Consider the following 17393-nt stretch of genomic DNA (forward strand, 5'->3'; position numbering starts at 1 on the left):
ATCCCTCTTTCTTTCTTTTTTCCTTCTCTCTCTCTCTCTCTCTCTCTCTCTCTCTCTCTCTCTCTCTCTCTCTCTCTCTCTCTCTCTCTCTCTCTCTCTCTCTCTCTCTCTCTCTCTCTCTCTCTCTCTCTCTCTCTCTCTCTCTTTCTTTCTCTCTCTCCTGCCCTCTCTCTCACCCTCCCTGACCTCCCTACACATGGAGCGGGAAATGTCATCTCAATTAGACCAATCACAGCCTTATTCTCTGTCACTTCTGGCCAAAAGGGACACACTGAGGAGTTTTGACAGCTGGATGCTAAGAGCTAAAATTGCTCCATTAAAACGTTTTGCATTTTGAATTTAAATGAAGCGCAGGCCTGCAGGCTGTTTACTTGAAGAGATACCAAGAGCAAAAAGAGACGTGTTCAACACATCTCCCTTTGGAGCTTCTCAGAAAAAGACTCCTCCTGTGAGCATTAGTCAAAGACGCATGTGGTTTAAGTGCTGGTAACACCGACATTGATTAGACTCGACAAAGACAAGTGGTTAGCCGGCTACAGCCTCTTCATTCGCACGGGTCTCTTAATGGATAAGACTTTCATTCCTTTAAGTGTGTTGAGGAATGTCCTTCTGCTGCATCAAGATAAAAGACTGAGAGCCATCTCCCAACCGCCAAAAGGTTTAAAAAATGACAAATCTAGCTGGAAAAAGGGGTGGCATCAAATCTATCGCTCTATTGTTTTATGGAATTATTTCATCATCCTTTAAAAACATGTTTTCATGGTTTTCAATAGGGGAAGTTGTCGGTTTATGTGAACAATGCATCGCCATAATTATTTTCTTAGGTCAATTCCTCTCTTTTCTAGGTAGAAGGATTAGGTCGTAAGGTCATAAGGTAGGACGTTTCCATGCTGTGCCTGATAACCAGACATTAATATACACCCTATGGGTAGGTTCGTTTACAATTTGTCTTTGAATTGCAAATTTGTATTTTTGTATTTGTATTTTAATCATAATCCTGATATACCTGAGACGTTACCTCATTAATCAACCATAATCTACAGAATATAATTTTTTTCTTGCTGACAGACACCCCCTCCTAATACAACAGCCTACTGGCACCTGCACACATCACTCAGGACACGTGTGTAAGAGTACTCTCACACACGCTAACACACACACAGCGCTATTAGCACCACATCGTATGACTTCGATTTCATACAAAATATGAAATAAGCTTGACCTATTATTTCCCTGATACAGAGCACAGAGAAACACTTCAAGCCGTTTAGTTCCCACCTTAACTTTCATTTATTGCCTGCTGACTAGGCTCAAGGCTGCAAGGTCAATGACAGCGGATTAAGGTTTTCCCTACCTCCTTGGCTCACTGCCCCTCCAAAATGACAACGTGATGATGTGTGTCATGGCTGAGGAAGCAAAGCAAAAGCGCTTTGGAGTTTCTTGTCATTGTTGATAGAGAGAGGTTTAAAGATAAAACCAAGATTCAGGCATCCAAATGTCTTTGTCTGAATTAGGTGACCTTTATGAGATTTGGTGATGAAATAGGAAGCCAACAATAGTTTATTAAGTATTTATTCGCCTTAATAAACATGGCAAAGGGTGTCAAATGGTCAGATGTGCCATTATTCTGTTTTGCTACATAGAAGGAATAGCTTCTTCCTCTGCCTGCACTACAGTTAATGCTGTAAAAAACTGGAGCCAGTTATTTCATACACATACCAATGTATTTCAGAACACAAGAAAGATTGTAAACAACAAACCCCATGAAACCATCTGTGTGGAATTGTCCTTAACGAGATGGAGCGTGGCTTTAATTCAGGCACTCATTAACACAGACATTTGGCCACACAAAACACACACACACACACATATAGCCTGTATGTTAAGCGGTCCAGCACCCAATAGAACAAGTTACTATAGATAAAATACTCTGACACCCCTACACAACCTTGGAAAAATGAAGGATCTCATAAGAGCTACAATCAGTGTAACTGTTACAGGGCTAATTTAGTTTAATGTTACACAAGCTCTGTTGATTCTAACTGATTTATATCATTGTACCTTTATTGCACTTCATCTTAACACGGTTCATTTACTAAATTATTCTTTCCTTAAATTAACCACACATACAGATTACGACACTCTGAATACGGCCAAGTGTACGTGACAGTACACAAGATTGTTATTGCTTTATATTGTTGCTACAATATAATTTTATATTTACTCATATACCCATCTCCTTCTTCATATTATGCAGCACAAACTGAGAAAAAAACACTTTCATCTGTAATGTTAGAAAACGTTTGTGCCCTCCCATAGGCATTAAATAGGGAATGTGAAATAGGGACTGGTGTGAATGGTGTGTCACTAAACAAATATTGTAAGAAAGAAAATATATATAAATATATATATATATATATATAAATATATATTCATACACAGTGAAAACTAATTAATCTGGCATTTGTATCTGTCACCGGCGCATGGCAAAATACCCAAGTTCAGCTTCTCAATGTTTGAAAATAAATTATTCTTAGACTGCAGTTCAAACAAATGTCAGTTTAGACAAGAACTACTTTAATGTGCAGTACAAAAAATAATATCCCAGAAAGATAGGAATTTTATATAATTTCCTGTCCATGCTGTATCTGCATGTCTTCTGCTTACTCGCTGTGTTTTTCATTTTTATAACAGCTTGAATGGACTTTTAACTGAAAGCTTTATCAATAGCTTTGAAAATAACTGAATAAAAAGGCCCCTTTTGTAGATATCCTACATTTATTTCTCTGCAAAATGTCAAATCACTTACCTCTACCTTTTTTTGACACAGTATCCAGCTGATGGTTGTTCTTTCTTCATTGATGTCCGATGAAAAAATATGGTTTTCATTTCCCCCTTTCTTTCCGTCTATCCATTGCACTCGGGAGAGTATTCAGCCAGTACTCAGAGTATTGGCTGAACACATCTCCTGTGCTTGTTGAAAATTAACTTGTAGAATACTGCATGGAAGACAAGGCCTGGCTCTCCGTTAAGATACAACTGACACAAGAGTTTAGTTTTGCCAACTTTTTGTCTGAAAGTGGCCAATTCATTAGTTGGTCAAAGTTGCCAGATGTACAGTAATATAATTTGAATATGCAAAGGACAGTATAAAGTCTGCTTTTACTGACTGTTTTTGTAAAACAGGAAATGTGTAAAATTATAATACCTCTTGCCCATATCTTGCTACTTTTTTTTCTTCTCTGGCACTAGGTTGTAGGTTCCTACTGACAGGAATGCCTGTTGTTTGTGTATAAAAACAACTGGAAGGCCACATTTCAAGGTGTATGAGTTTGTGTCAAAGAACTTAAAAAAAGAAGAAAAAAAATGCTCACAAGATGCAAGGTTTAGCATTTCATATAAAAACTTGTTAAACTAGAACAACAGATGATACCAACACAAAAGGTTGTCTCTGCCTGAAACCTGCTACAAACACACCTGCTAAAACAAAGGCTGCGAAGTTAGCATTCACACAGCCACTGAGACATCTGACTGACAAACAGCAGTTAGTTCCATCCTGTCATACTAGCCCACCTGCTCCTCAACAGTATTCCCTCTTTATTTAAACTTTATTCAAACCGTACTGATATCGTACTCTTATTGACCTTATTGAATCTTATTTATCTTTTTGACCTGAAAGACCTGTCCAAGATAGCAGCCATCTCTATCTCACAGTGTCATATTAGGCATATTAGTTCAAGCTGGGAGAGCTCCTAACTGCAAACACGCTCTTTTCCTGCTGTAGCTCACTTTTATAAACACAGATCTGAGCTAATGTGTCGATTAATTTGTCAGAGAATCGGTCAATCTCTCACAGAATCTCCAAAATATCATAGAAGCTCTATTTTCTCTTCTCTTTGCAAGGTTTGTTGTTCTAATAAACTGTGCCCTGTGTCAACTTCCCTTGTGGTATGAGGTATGATTTGACACAAATAGGAGACTGGCACTCTATAAAGAGCTCTTTACCTGAGGGCCTCAGAGGTCTCTCTCTCTTTCTCACTCTCTCACTTCTGTGCTCTCTGTGAGATATGAAGGCCGCGTTACAGCTCTGTATCCCGGGGCTCAGACACAGCACAGCCTCTCCTCCTCAGTCTCCCTACACAGGAGAGATAGAAACAACAAGCCATCTGAGAAAGTGCTCTCTAAATCAGTGCGCAGCGACGTGTGTAAGAATAATTACTATTTGGCTGTAATTCCCAAAACACAATGTCCCCCCTGCCTTGGGTGCCTTTATATGGGCTCATTTGAATGGGAAACAAAAGCAAGTTTCCTTAAAATATGGGTTGTTGTCTTGTTTGGACACTGTTATGGCATCGTTACAGGAGGACTGTAGGTATAAAAACGTCGGCAGTCATAAACCTCTGACAGAGATGTCACATATGCAAATTAGTAAATGAGCACGCTCACACAGCATCATTATGTGCTTGTCACCGGGGGGGGGGGGGGGGTCTTATTTTACCCTGTGACTTGGAATACAATCGTAAAGCTTTTTTGTGTGTTGCTCGTTTTCAGCGGGCTGCACTGTAGAAGCTGTCATTGTAGATGAGCGCAAATCGTCAACCCCGTGCCCCCCCTCACCACATACACATACAAACACACACCATGCCAATGTGTCACTGTGGCAGCTATATTTAAACACTATGGGACCTGGTGAATCCAAAACCACATTTTCAGTAATTGATAATATAGTTTATCTAATCGAATCTGATAAAACACAGATGACTCTTTTAAACAACATGTTAGGGAAAATTAGCAATTTTATCCGGTCACTTTATGTGCTAAGGTTGCTATTAAGAGAGTATGAGGGGTAGTACTGCAAAGAGAGGGTAAAATAATCCTTAATCATGTGTTGGTTTACAGACACATAATCAACAAATGAGATAAGCCGGGGAGAGTCTGTTTATAATTCACCACCTACAGATTTATGCAAAGTCTGCTCTGTGCTTTTCAGGGTCAGCAGAGAGAAACAGAACATGCCAATTAAAAATGATCATGTTCAATTCGGTATCTGGCTCTCTCTTTCTTTCACCCTCTTTTTCTTCTATCTATCTCTATCTCTATCTTTCTCTCGCTCCTCTCCTGCCTTCCTCCTTCTCCCTCGATTGTTTCTAGCCCTACAATCTGTGCATCCTTCCCATTCACTGTCAGCTTCTCAACCTGATAATTAGCCAGCATTAATTAGATGCACTGGCATAATTGTTAATCATTGGTTCCACTGGAAACATCCCTGGAAACGAGCAGAATAGCAAGCAAAATAAAAAAACAACAGCTTGATGGCAGGAAGGGCGGGAGAGGGAAAGAGAGAGAGTTACAAAAATGGATAAGAGAGAATGAAGAGACACAGAAAGGAGAGGCAAAGAGAGAAAGAGAGAGATAAATAGAGAGAGAGAGCACAGTTATTATAATATACATCTGAATGGGTTAGAGGACAATGCAGTACATTAGGAGCAATTATGAAAACCCTCCACATTAATGGTTCTGTTCTAAAGATCACATTGTTGGGTCGAAACACACTTTCTTTACATTGTTCACCTTGGGCTGGGTATACCTACTGCCCACACACTGCATCAAGTCTTTCAGTCTCCAGTATTATAATAAAACATTTCCTCACTTAACATTTTCTCTTGTAGACTTTAGTTTGATTAAGGCCAAAATATCTTTCTGGAACAGACAGATTTTCCAATTGGAAGTTTTGGTTACACTGTACCTTAAGTTAATATTAGTTACTTACTTTAACAAGGTAATACATTTAGTTACAACACTATGCTTTTATAAAGTATTAAAATCCAGCAGGTTGTACACTAATGAGAGAGTGCTATGAGGAGGGTAGGGGCTTTCTAGGGTTGAGGTTATTTTTGTAACACAGTGTTTAACTGCCATTTTACCACAAACACCCCTGAAGATACCCATACAAACTTGTCAAGAGACCACTGAAACGTAAACAATTAGTGGCAGAGCAGGTGTAGTATTAACATACAGAGTGATTCAAATATTTTTGCCCCCACTCCCCACCCATGTTCAAACCAAACCTATGCCCTTGTACTCAAACATAATACCAGAACCACATGCAGCACACAGGTCTCCTAGCTAGCTACCCTGTCCAGCTCATATCGCTGTCTAATGGCCTTCCTGTCTGCCTGGTCTAGTGGGCCCGCTTCAGCACACGGCTCTTGTGATAAAACATAAAAATAAGACACAGCCATTTCATTGTGGAACAGCTCAAAGGGGACATCAAAGAGCTGGATCTCTGCACTCTCTCGCTGTTCTCTCCCCCTTCCTCTTTACGCTTACGTCTCCTCTGTGGTGCTCTTCATCATGTCCATCTCATTATCTTCCTTCTTTCCTTTTTGCCCCTTCCCCATCCTTGTCCATCTCTCCCACCTCTCTCTTTCCGCATCTTTCCTCTCTTTCTCTCCATCTCTGGGTTTCTCTGAGTTAGCTGTAATCTGCTTTGGGGTTCCTGTCATTATCTGGAGTCGGGAGGCATCACACAGAGGTCACATGCCTCATTCTCCATTCCCTGTGTCAACCCCCTAGTAAATGTTTATGGCTTTGCAGTGAGACCCTATAGCTATTCAAATGATCTTGTCGCAGCGTTTCCCCTGGCAGGAATAAAGCCATCCTTTATGTGGAACTGTAAACAGTTGCAGTATGCTTTACTGGGAAACAATGCCCATTTATAAGAGTCCTGCAGAGGCCAGGTCCTGAGGGGGAGGTAAAAGTTTCCACACTTGTTTGCCTTTCTCTCTCTATCTCCCTCTCACCTTTCTGTCTCTACTGTAGCTCTCCTTCACTTTCTAATTTTTTCTCGCTCTGCTTCTTTCACCCCTCTTTCCCCCGGCCGAGAAGCTGGCATGGGACTGAGCAGAGGATAGAGGCAGGATCAAGGCTAAGGTTGAGGCAGGGCTGAGGCTGAGGCAGGGCTGAGGCTGAGGCAGGACTGAGGCTGAGGCAGGGTTGAGTCTGAGGGAGGGTTGAGATTGAGTGTGAGGCAGGGTTGAGGTTGAGGGATGAGGCAGGACTGAGGCAGAGATCAGGACAAGGTTTAATGAGAGCATCAGGCCCAGTCTGAGCTCTCTTCTCTATGCAGCTCCATGAGCCTGGTAATCCTCCATCGATCCCTCCATGAGTTGTTGCTGTCAGCTTTTAGAAATAGCAGAAAGAAAAACAAAGAGCCATTCCAATTAGCCGGCAGTATAATTGGGTATTATTACAGCGTCTGGGGATGGTGGAGGAGGTGGTGGAGTGGGGTGCAAGGAGCTCCACGTGTCACTGAGCACTGTCACAGCAAATCTCCCGCAGAGGTCAGCTGTTCAACTTCCCCCCTCTATCTTTCTCTCTCTCTCTCTCTCTCTCTCTCTCACTCTCTATTAGCCAGCCTACTGCTAGCCCGCATCTCACACCATGCCCACACACCATGCCCACACCATGCCCTCTGTTCCAGCTCCCCACACTCTTGACAGACTACACACACACCCAACCAACCACCCACACAAAACAAACAAACAAACAAGCCATTTAGAATCCCACAATAGTGCTAATTACATAATGACAGAGAACGAGGAGAATTGGACAATTGTACAAAGCACACCAAAGAGCAACAAGGACGAACTTCCTGCTGCACTGCCGGCTTATTTTGGTCACCAAACGTGATCTATTTTGGAGTCAGTCGGTAAGACTACAGACTATAGGGTAGCTTGACACAGTTAGAACTCATTATATCTCCCGCGTTTGTTGTGACAATTGTTTTATTCTTATTTAATTTTTTGTCGGACTTTCTCTCAGACATACCTTGATGCTGAGTGTAACAGTGGACGCTCCTGCCTCCTTCGCGCGGTCCTTCAATCAGAGCGGCTGAGGAAGTACAATAGCGCTGATTTGAATAACAAAGCCTGTGGTTTTTGAAAACTAACATCGACTGCTTGTCTCCTGATAATACCCAGACAGCCTGATAGTGTTACTCTTACTCATCAATTATTCATGATTTGTCTACTAAAAATATTCTGTAATGTAGGTTTTTCAGAGCTACGCACATTTAAATGTAAATTGATGTTATTATCGGAGCACTTCAAGGACTATTCATTGTCTAGGGCAATACGTACAATAGATTGGGGAGAGAGGAGCAACTCAACTTTGTGGTCAATAGATGTGCCTGACAGAATGTGTTGGTCTTACAAAACAGCTATTTCTCCAAAGGAAACTTTTGAAAGCACGAGTGCTGTAGGCCTACTTGGGTGGAATTGGCTTCAAAACTCTTACTCTAAGGATTATTGAACCTGTAGGGAGAAACAGAAAAATAAATGCCAGGCAGTAATGAAAATCTTTGCGTGTAAAGTGTTGTAGTTGGTACAACATAGGCCCAAACCCAATCCTGGATGAAAATGACAGAGAAACAGAAACAAGTAGCCTACATAGAGAGAGAGCGGAGGAAAGAGAGGCAGTGCTGACTGTTCCGAGGTTAGGAAGGCAGCGTGGGCGTCTCTTGGCATTGGCAGCACAAATATCAGAATATCATCTCTCCCCGTCTCCGACAGACGCGGGCTGAGGTTGGCGCCAGAAGCAGAGTGTCGTTGCCATAGTAACTGTAACTCTTAACAAACATGTTTTACTGGAGCCGCGGTGACCACAACCTGACATTTCCGCAGATAAAAACGAGTGCTTCTCAGTTCTTGACACCGTAGAGGTTAAGGCAACTTTTTTTGTCAGGTTTGTGTAACCTGTCTGAAATGTCATAAAATATGTATTCAAGTCAGTCAGTTGTTTTTTTCAACACACCCCTCTCAATCACACAAGTAGGCTATCCTACCCTGTAGACACATGTGCTGTAAAGACAGTGACCTGTCTGTAGCAGACTAGGCATTAAAGTGCATTTGTATGAGCTGCTGTCCATTTAGCAGCTGTATGCTGCTGCTGTCTAGTAGGATAATTCATTAATTCCTCCGTTCATTAGCTAGGGTTGCCAGATAGAGTAAGGGGGTGTTTCAAGGAGCATGGCTACTGAAGATGCTGGGCTCTGCTGTCTCTGGAGGGTGGAGAGGATGGGCAGCCACCACCTGCCACGGGGAGCCCAGCCCTTTACTGGTGCCCATGAAAAGACAGAGGCAGCTCTCCACAGACCCATCAAACTATACCAACAGCTGCTCAGCTGGCCTCTACCGCAGTGCCCTCTCACACACACACACACACACAAACACACACAACTGGCACAGACAGGCCAAGTCACACACACACACAGACACACGCACACAGACACACGCACACACACACACACACATCTCCCATCATGAAGCTGCACTATGGTACTGCCGAGACCATCTCTGTCCCCTCACTTTCCCCCAGGTGACAAATATTTACTGTGCTGTCCTGATTTATTCTGGGTTAATTAGTGAATGTTAAATAGCTATCATAGCCTTAGTTCACACAAACATGCACGCACAGCCGCACGCACACACACTCACACACTGTCACCAGAAAATCATCCTGCTTTCTCTAAGACAACCCAACTCCAGGATCAGAGTGTCTCCTTCTACCCAAGTGGTATACTGCTGTTCATTATAGACATGTGAAGACTTAATTAGAAGAGTAAAATTCACGTCGTCCAGGGACACACATCGCCGCTCTTTCATAAGTGTGGTCTGGCTTCCTCTACCTGTTTCACAGCCGGCATTAGTACATCGTTTGATTTTCTTTTGATGGTGTTGGGTTACTACATCATAGTAAAAGTTTTGAAACATCCTCTTTAGACATGATTCATTTGCCAAGTAGGGTGGGTGACAGGGAAAACAACACATTTCACACATATGTGAAATGTACTCATATGTGATGAGTAATTGACACTTGCAGTACTCAAGTACTATAGGAAAGAGTCAGCTGTGGAGCATTGAGGAGTCGGTAGCATCATTATTATGTAACACTGCCTTCACAACTGATGGTGATAGTTGGTGTGTCAGAAGATAGGTAGTGTTCTCTTCAAATGTAAAAAGCTCTCAGACAGGGCTGAGGAGACCAGTCTGCAATTATTTTCGTAGTCCTTCCCATAGTCCTTCAATGGAGAGGGCTGGGGAGATTGGCCTTCAGATTGAGACCTTCAAAAAAACAGAAAGTCCGGCAGACGACGGGGAACGAGGCTGAAAGAGGGAGATGTTAAGATAGAGAGATAAACGGGGATGACAAAACAACTGGACTCCCTGCTCTGAAAAGGGAGAAGAGGGTTCACATAAAGATGGGAGAGAAATGAAGGTGTAAAAATGAATGCTGCTGACCCCCAGAAATCTACTCAGTCAGTGGAGGACATTGAGCTTAGAAAAGTGCCCAGGTGAACAAAAAGGCGGAAAGAAAGAAGAAATCAATAAATCCATAGAGGTTCAAGACAAAAAGAGAAACTCTGACATTTGTCACATACGTTATTGGCCTTTCTGACAGAATTGTGACCCTGGCTGACATTGGCAACAGTGTTGGTCACATATCATTCAAACTTCTCTTGAATCAAGGCAAGAACTCTATTCGAGCTTCATAATATACAGTAACTAAGAACTTCATAAACAACTGCTGTGGATCTGAAATGTTTCAATTCAGAGTTGCAGATGTAATAAAATAAACATCCACCATCCTTATAAGATCTGAATGACTTGATTAGAATGTGGAGCTTCTCTGAAGGTCTAGCCACGGCAGAATGCGCTTTACAGTGTGAGACCATTGTGTGTATGAACCCTTATAAACTCTTAAGTGGACATTCGGTTAGAGACAATCGGCTGGGTTTGACAAGCTCAAGTTTGAGAAGCTCAAGGTCTGATTCGAGCAAAGCTCAGCCTACCGTCCATATAGACAGCAAGCTAAGATTTCCACACAATAAATACAGGCTACTTTTTCAGACTGAAAATCCACTGCAATTTAAAGGCCTTTCCCACACCACGGATCCAAGCTCAAAACCCCCCCAAAACGGCGAATGTACAGTATTAACCCTGAATACTAACCTTAACTATTACCCTTAACCCAACCCTTAAAACAAAAAACCCTACTGCATCACTGTACTCATGTCACTTTCAGTATCACAGTAACTCCCTGATTGGGTGTTCTCTGAGGTGCTATAAATGAGATGGTGATTGGCTTAATAAGGGAGCAGATTGAACAAGGCCGTGTGTTTATCTAACGGGAGCCTCACGTCCCGTTGGCCTCTGAAGCGAAGGGCTGGCCGGTAAAAGCTATTTGTTGCCCGCTGCAGACATTGATGGGGCCCAGGGGGACTACTGCGGTTGTGTTATTGGTCTGGTGTGCTGGGGTGGGTTGTGTAGGGATAGGGTTGCAAACTGCGTTCCGTTGCCTCTCCTACATGCTGCAGATACACCCACAAATACAAACACACACACAGACACACACTCACACTTGCAGACACACTCTAAACACTAAACACACACACCAGACTTTGCATGTGATTAGCTGCTCCAAATCACTTGCAAATTACATTTGCGCACAACCACAAGACCTTAGGGAGGGATCATGGTGCTTCTGCATCCACACAACACAACCACATCACTCACAGCTTAGCCTCCCCTCCTCCTCGCATCCTCCTCTGCCCAATTGGTTTTCATCATATCTGCAGATTTTTATGTAAGTATATTAGTGAGGTTCACTGCAGTAAAAACAGGGGCAGTGGAGTGGGCTGTGTCTTAATAGTGTAAATGAGTGTCCTTGCCTTTTGGGATGTGCTCATAATCCCTGATATGTAAAGGATATGCCAGCAAGAAATTAACTTGTTTTATTTCCCTTTGGTCAAAGGGAAAGATCAAAATAAAGAAAGGTATAAGATCACAAATCACTTAGACCTCCCCTGGTTAACTAATCTCTATTCTCTCTGTCCTGTGGGAGGGGTCAAACTGACAGAACCTGTCAATCAACCAGGGAGCGTTCCAGTGGCCCCTCTGACGTGTAACAGCTTCATTCCTCTCCCCAGAGAGAGGGCTTTCCTGGGACTGTACTAGGGAATCCTTCGCTTTCATTTAGCCTCTAAAGACCACAAATTAAACCCAAAGTTTAATTAATTTGAAATGAAACGTGGACTTAGAGCAGTGTAAACCTCCGTAAGCCTCAGCTTCATTAGAAGTTAATGTTAATAAGTAATTTAGAGGATTCTCTCTGCTATTATTTCATGCTCGGCGCGTGGTGTGCTTTGAAATGCCAGCCGGCACAGAAACATCCAGAATTTCTCTATGTATAGTTTGTCTCATGATGTGTCGGTCTTGCACATCATTGCATGGTTCTTCTGGTCCAACCTGAATACCAAGATATATAGTACATAGAGGGTCTTGTAGAATATCATCTCTGGTGGCAATTTAGTTTCGGCTGACAGTCTGAGAAACGGTACGTCCAGAGAATGCATCCTGGACTGTTCCCATGAATATGTATTGGAGCGTTCCATGTCAAACAGGTGCATCAAGGTCAGAGATAACAACGTCAGGGATCCCAATCAGTCTTCTTCTTCCACAGTAGCAATACTTGGCAATAATATTGACACCTTAAACAACCGACAAATTCATCGAGGGGTAGAAAAGGAATCCGTCTCCAATGATTTTCCCATCAGTACAAAAAAGTGGAATGTGGGCATTAATAATTCAGGTGGTCTCTGAGCCGATTGATCTGGGGAAATGGTGCGGTCTTGACGGATCTGAGGGCGGGGGAATTACCGTGGTGCTCAGGGGAGGATCCTTCCACTGGAAGTCCCACGTCCCACGTCTGAAAACAAGCAGCTACACGCGTCACACACATATAGCACGCACATGTACACATGCATACTGTCTTTGCAAAGGTCAAAACCTGCACAGGAGATCTATCACCCCCCAATCCACACACACAGACACCCTAAAATTATATCCATTCTTTCCACAAATCTACAGTCCCAGAGTGGCCAATTGTGTTGAGGTGTTTTATGCCAAACACACAAAACACTTGTTGGAACCAGATCATTCATTAAACATTAAACCATTGATCATTCAGTAAACATTACTTATGTGGTCCCTGGAAAGAAGCTTTGGAAGAAGTTGACAGAAATATTGAGTCCCTTCCAGGTGTGACACCAACAACAAAACAATGCCTAGGAGCCAGAGGAAATGATGCCAGAATGAAAACCATGCAAATGTGAAATATGCAAATACACTTGTGAGACTTATTTAAACTTTTTTAATGTCAAAGCTAATTGGTCGCCGGAGAGAAGATGCTGAGGAGGAAGTTTTACTTCCTGAGTCAACACTCACATGAACACGCACACATTCTCACATACACAAGCATTCAAATTTGACAGGTACCAGAAGAGTCGTACATGCATGCATTCACACACATACACACACACACACACACACACACACACACGCACACACACACACACACACACACACAGGCATACTCACACACTTTCCAAACCCACCTGTCTCCTTCTCTGGCTACACATCATACTGTTCCACATGAACTCCATCACGACACATTAGACATCATTTTGTCCTTCATCTCCATTATAATTTGTCTTCGTATCTCTTTTGTTCTCCCTGCTGTTAAAAGCCAGCATTAGCTCAAAAAAGCAGCACTGGTTTGTCCTTTTCACAAAGCGTTTCTATCTGTCACCTGCTATAAACTGTGAAGCTCTGTCAGGCTCAGTCACATTCACATTCAGACAGGGAATGTATGTATACTCTGCACACACCATTAGGGCTCAGAGGAGAGCACCCATCTGTCTAACAGTCCCCCACTGGACTGAAAGGACTCTTACGCACTGAGATACACAGATTGACACACATTCAACACACACTCTTGTTAGATGTACACACTGATCTTTGCACACACACACACTCACTGGTTTGCATGGTCACACACGCACGCACACACCCCCACACCCCCACACACTTATCCAAAATACACATAGGGGTGCACCTACATTAGTTTATTCATCCTAATTCAGCTTAGCATTTTATCCAGCCAGAATCGTGAAATCCAAACTGAGGAAAAAATCATTAAAACTCAAAAGCAGAGACCAAACCCAAACTGTACATCACCAGGTAATGAGCTGTGTAGGGAGCGGATCACACACCTGTTTACTGTAAACACCACAGTATGTGTTTAATCACCTGTGGTACCACTGTGCCCCTCCTGTACTTTGCAGTCACAATGGACGGACTGCGGCACATTGAACACACAGATGTTGGGCTGCTGAAAGCCTGGGTTTCAGAGGGGAGATGGAGCACCGCAGATGGTCCAGGATGCACCTGCCATTCACACTGACTGCAAACTGCTACAACTAGAAACACATGCACACAAACACAAACACACAGTAACACACACACATCCCCACACAAACACATGCACGCACACACAGTGACACATGCACACACAGTAACACACACTATTGTAAAGCACAAGGGCCCTGAGATTTAAAACACGGCGTATTTATCCAAACAGAAGAAGAGAGAACGACACCTCTATTTCACACAATTTTCGCTCGATAGTCGGCTGTAAACTGGTTTTCTTTTTCTCCATCTGGGATAAAGAGAAGGCTATTACTTTTTTTTCATCATTTTTACAAGCCGACCAGGCTCGGTGGGGCCTTTCGGCTGCTGTAGTTACAACTTTATTTGCCACCTCCATAAAGATGACTTATTAGGAATGATCGCAAGGTCGGCCCTGGACGTCAATAGGAGATTAAAAGAAAAGCACGGTGGAAAAGACAGACTTCATTAAAACTGATAGGGGTATGCCATCACCCATTAATACGGATACAGACACAACTTGGTTGGTTGGCGTTTAGGACCAGTATTGACATTGTGACTTGATTTGCAGTGAGGAGTTTCAAGGCAGCGAGGGTTTACATTGTGGTCGCCGTCCAACACATTCGAGATGGGGGTGGACATAAGGAGCGTGTGGGAGGGGCATGTGGTCAAGCGAGGTCTGTGTTGTTTTCGGGGTGCAATGGTTGGTGGAACGTAACTTTGGAACTCTCTTTGAAACATAACAAAGAAAGAAAAGATGCACCTGCTGACCTCATTCAAGCGGCGCACGTTTTTTAATGTGTTGTGAATATGTTCCATAATCTTCTGGGACGCTAATATCTCCCATTTGTCAACTGCCCAAATGTCCAATTACCAAGCTAATGTTAAGAAGCACACATGATCTGCTAGAACATAATGTTCTGTTTCTTCTACTACAAGTGTACAGCCAGAGAGAGAGAGAGAGAGAGAGAGAGAGAGAGAGAGAGAGAGAGAGAGAGAGAGAGAGAGAGAGAGAGAGAGAGAGAGAGAGAGAGACAGAGAGAGAGAGACAGAGAGAGACACAGAGAGAGAAACACAGAGAGAGAGAGACACACACACAGAGAGAGAGAGAGAAAGAGAGAGAGAGAGAGAGAGAGAGGGCTCTGGAAGGTGAGAGGGCTCCTTATAGAAGGAAGCCTAGGGGGGGTCAACAACTAGATTCCTCTTCACATGGAATAGGGTATGCTAGCCTGCAGCTGAGACCTCTTCTCCTCCTCTCTTCTCCTCCTCTCTTCTCCTCCTCTCTTCTCCTTCTCTCTTCTCCTCCTCTCTTCTCCTCCTCTCTTCTCCTCCTCTCTTCTCCTTCTCTCTTCTCCTTCTCTCTTCTCCTCCTCTCTTCTCCTCCTCTCTTCTCCTCCTCTCTTCTCCTCCTCTCTTCTCCTTCTCTCTTCTCCTTCTCTCTTCTCCTCCTCTCTTCTCCTCCTCTCTTCTCCTCCTCTCTTCTCCTTCTCTCTTCTCCTCTCTTCTCCTCCTCTCTTCTCCTCCTCTCTTCTCCTTCTCTCTTCTCCACCTCTCTCCTCCTCTCCTTCTCCTCTCTCCTCCTCCTCTCTTCTCCTCCTGTTAGTAACTAGTTGATCCCAAATGTTTTTACTTTGAACCATGTAATGTTAATGACTTTCTGACTTACAGACATACAGTATGTTGTCTGGTGTGTATGTTTGTTTCCCCTCCACTGGCTCTCTGTATTCATACCAGAAACCATCCCAGTGTCCAGATGCTATTGGTCATTCTGCATGTCACTCATCATTATCCTGATGAATCCACCACAATCAAAAACCCTGCAGTTCCACTACTTCCAAGTTCAACCTGTTGTTTTGTCTGTGACTGTGCTGTTTGGTCAATATTTGCCTTAGTGTCATCACCTTGACTCAGCTTATTGATTAACTATTTGTTTGTTACCTTTCAGTTTCAGGAGAAAAGGTGTAAAGAAACACAAAGTCCGTGATTCACCGGTTCATCTGTTTCATGTCAAATACTACTATAAATGGTGAAGAGTCTGAGTCTTCCAACCCACACTGGTGCTGTGAAGATCTGTTTACTGTCCTTTAAGTAAAGCCACACTGTCTCCAAAGATAAGCTTAACTTGTGTAAGTAGCGTCTTTTCAACTTTTTCAACTCAAAGTTAGCAAGGCCTTCGAAGATATAAACGAATGTTCTGAAGTCTCCGCCACATTTCTGATACGACCCTTAGGCTAAAATGCACAATGCTACATCACAAAAGCTCCACTCACTGCAGGAATTTCTCTCCAGACTGGAGAAAAAAATATCCACTCCCTTTTCTATTGAAGACCAGCAAAAGTCAAGTGCATCTGAACCACCATAGCCACAAGGCTGAACTCTCCTGGTTCCCTCCAGATCTCTTTAGCCCATGATTACGGACCTAACCAATCTTAAACATCACCCACCATCAGTTTGATTGTGTGAGAGCAGAGTGCCATGTACTGGAGGGAGAACAATGTTAGGTCAAACTCAACCATGCAGTTCTTCGTTTGGAGCCGGCTAATTGGCCCTGATGAGGCTCTGCCCACCCTGACGGTGTAATGAGCTGACCGAGCGGCGAACGGGCGGGGGGCCAACTCGGTGCTCACAAGCTCGCTTTAGTTAATGGGCGGGATTAAAGGAGAGATCCGTGAGATTACCATACATTTACTGGTAATCCCAGAGACTGAAATGACACGGAGGGGGAAACGGTGTGTGTGAATGGGTTGATGTCATTGTCACTTTGCTGTTATTAAGTCATTGAAGGTCACTCGTTTGTTTGGTTTCCGGTTGTATGAAACATAATACCATGTCAAAAGGTTAAAACATGAACAACATTTTGATGTAGACCATGCTCTAAAGAGAATTCCTAAAGGGGAATACGAAATACGTTTTTATCTTCTACCAGCAGCAGCATATATCTACCCCACCCCCCCCCCACACACACACACACCACACACACACACACACACACTCTTGCTTATCCACTCCATCTGATTGGTTACCACGTGGTTGACCGCCTGTCCTCCCAGCAGAGCTCCAGCCGTGAGTGTGATTCCAGGTAGTACAGGGTGCTTTATCTTCATC

The 17393-nt window shown here is 43.2% G+C and overlaps 1 protein-coding gene and 1 long non-coding RNA gene across 2 annotated transcripts in view; both read right to left on the reverse strand.

Annotated features, from left to right (window-relative positions):
* The window catches only part of hdx (highly divergent homeobox), a 350307-nt gene that overhangs the window by 77543 nt on the left and 255371 nt on the right, over window positions 1-17393 (reverse strand). The gene's annotated exons all lie outside the window — the stretch shown is intronic.
* Window positions 6119-8251, reverse strand: LOC134032896 (uncharacterized). Its single transcript, XR_009932059.1, has 3 exons — window positions 8142-8251; window positions 7831-7893; window positions 6119-7182 (listed from the first exon to the last, which is right to left on the reverse strand). It is a non-coding gene; the product is annotated as an uncharacterized LOC134032896 (long non-coding RNA).

Source organism: Osmerus eperlanus, chromosome 13 (genome assembly GCF_963692335.1).
Source record: "Osmerus eperlanus chromosome 13, fOsmEpe2.1, whole genome shotgun sequence".
NCBI classification, from domain to species: domain Eukaryota; kingdom Metazoa; phylum Chordata; class Actinopteri; order Osmeriformes; family Osmeridae; genus Osmerus; species Osmerus eperlanus.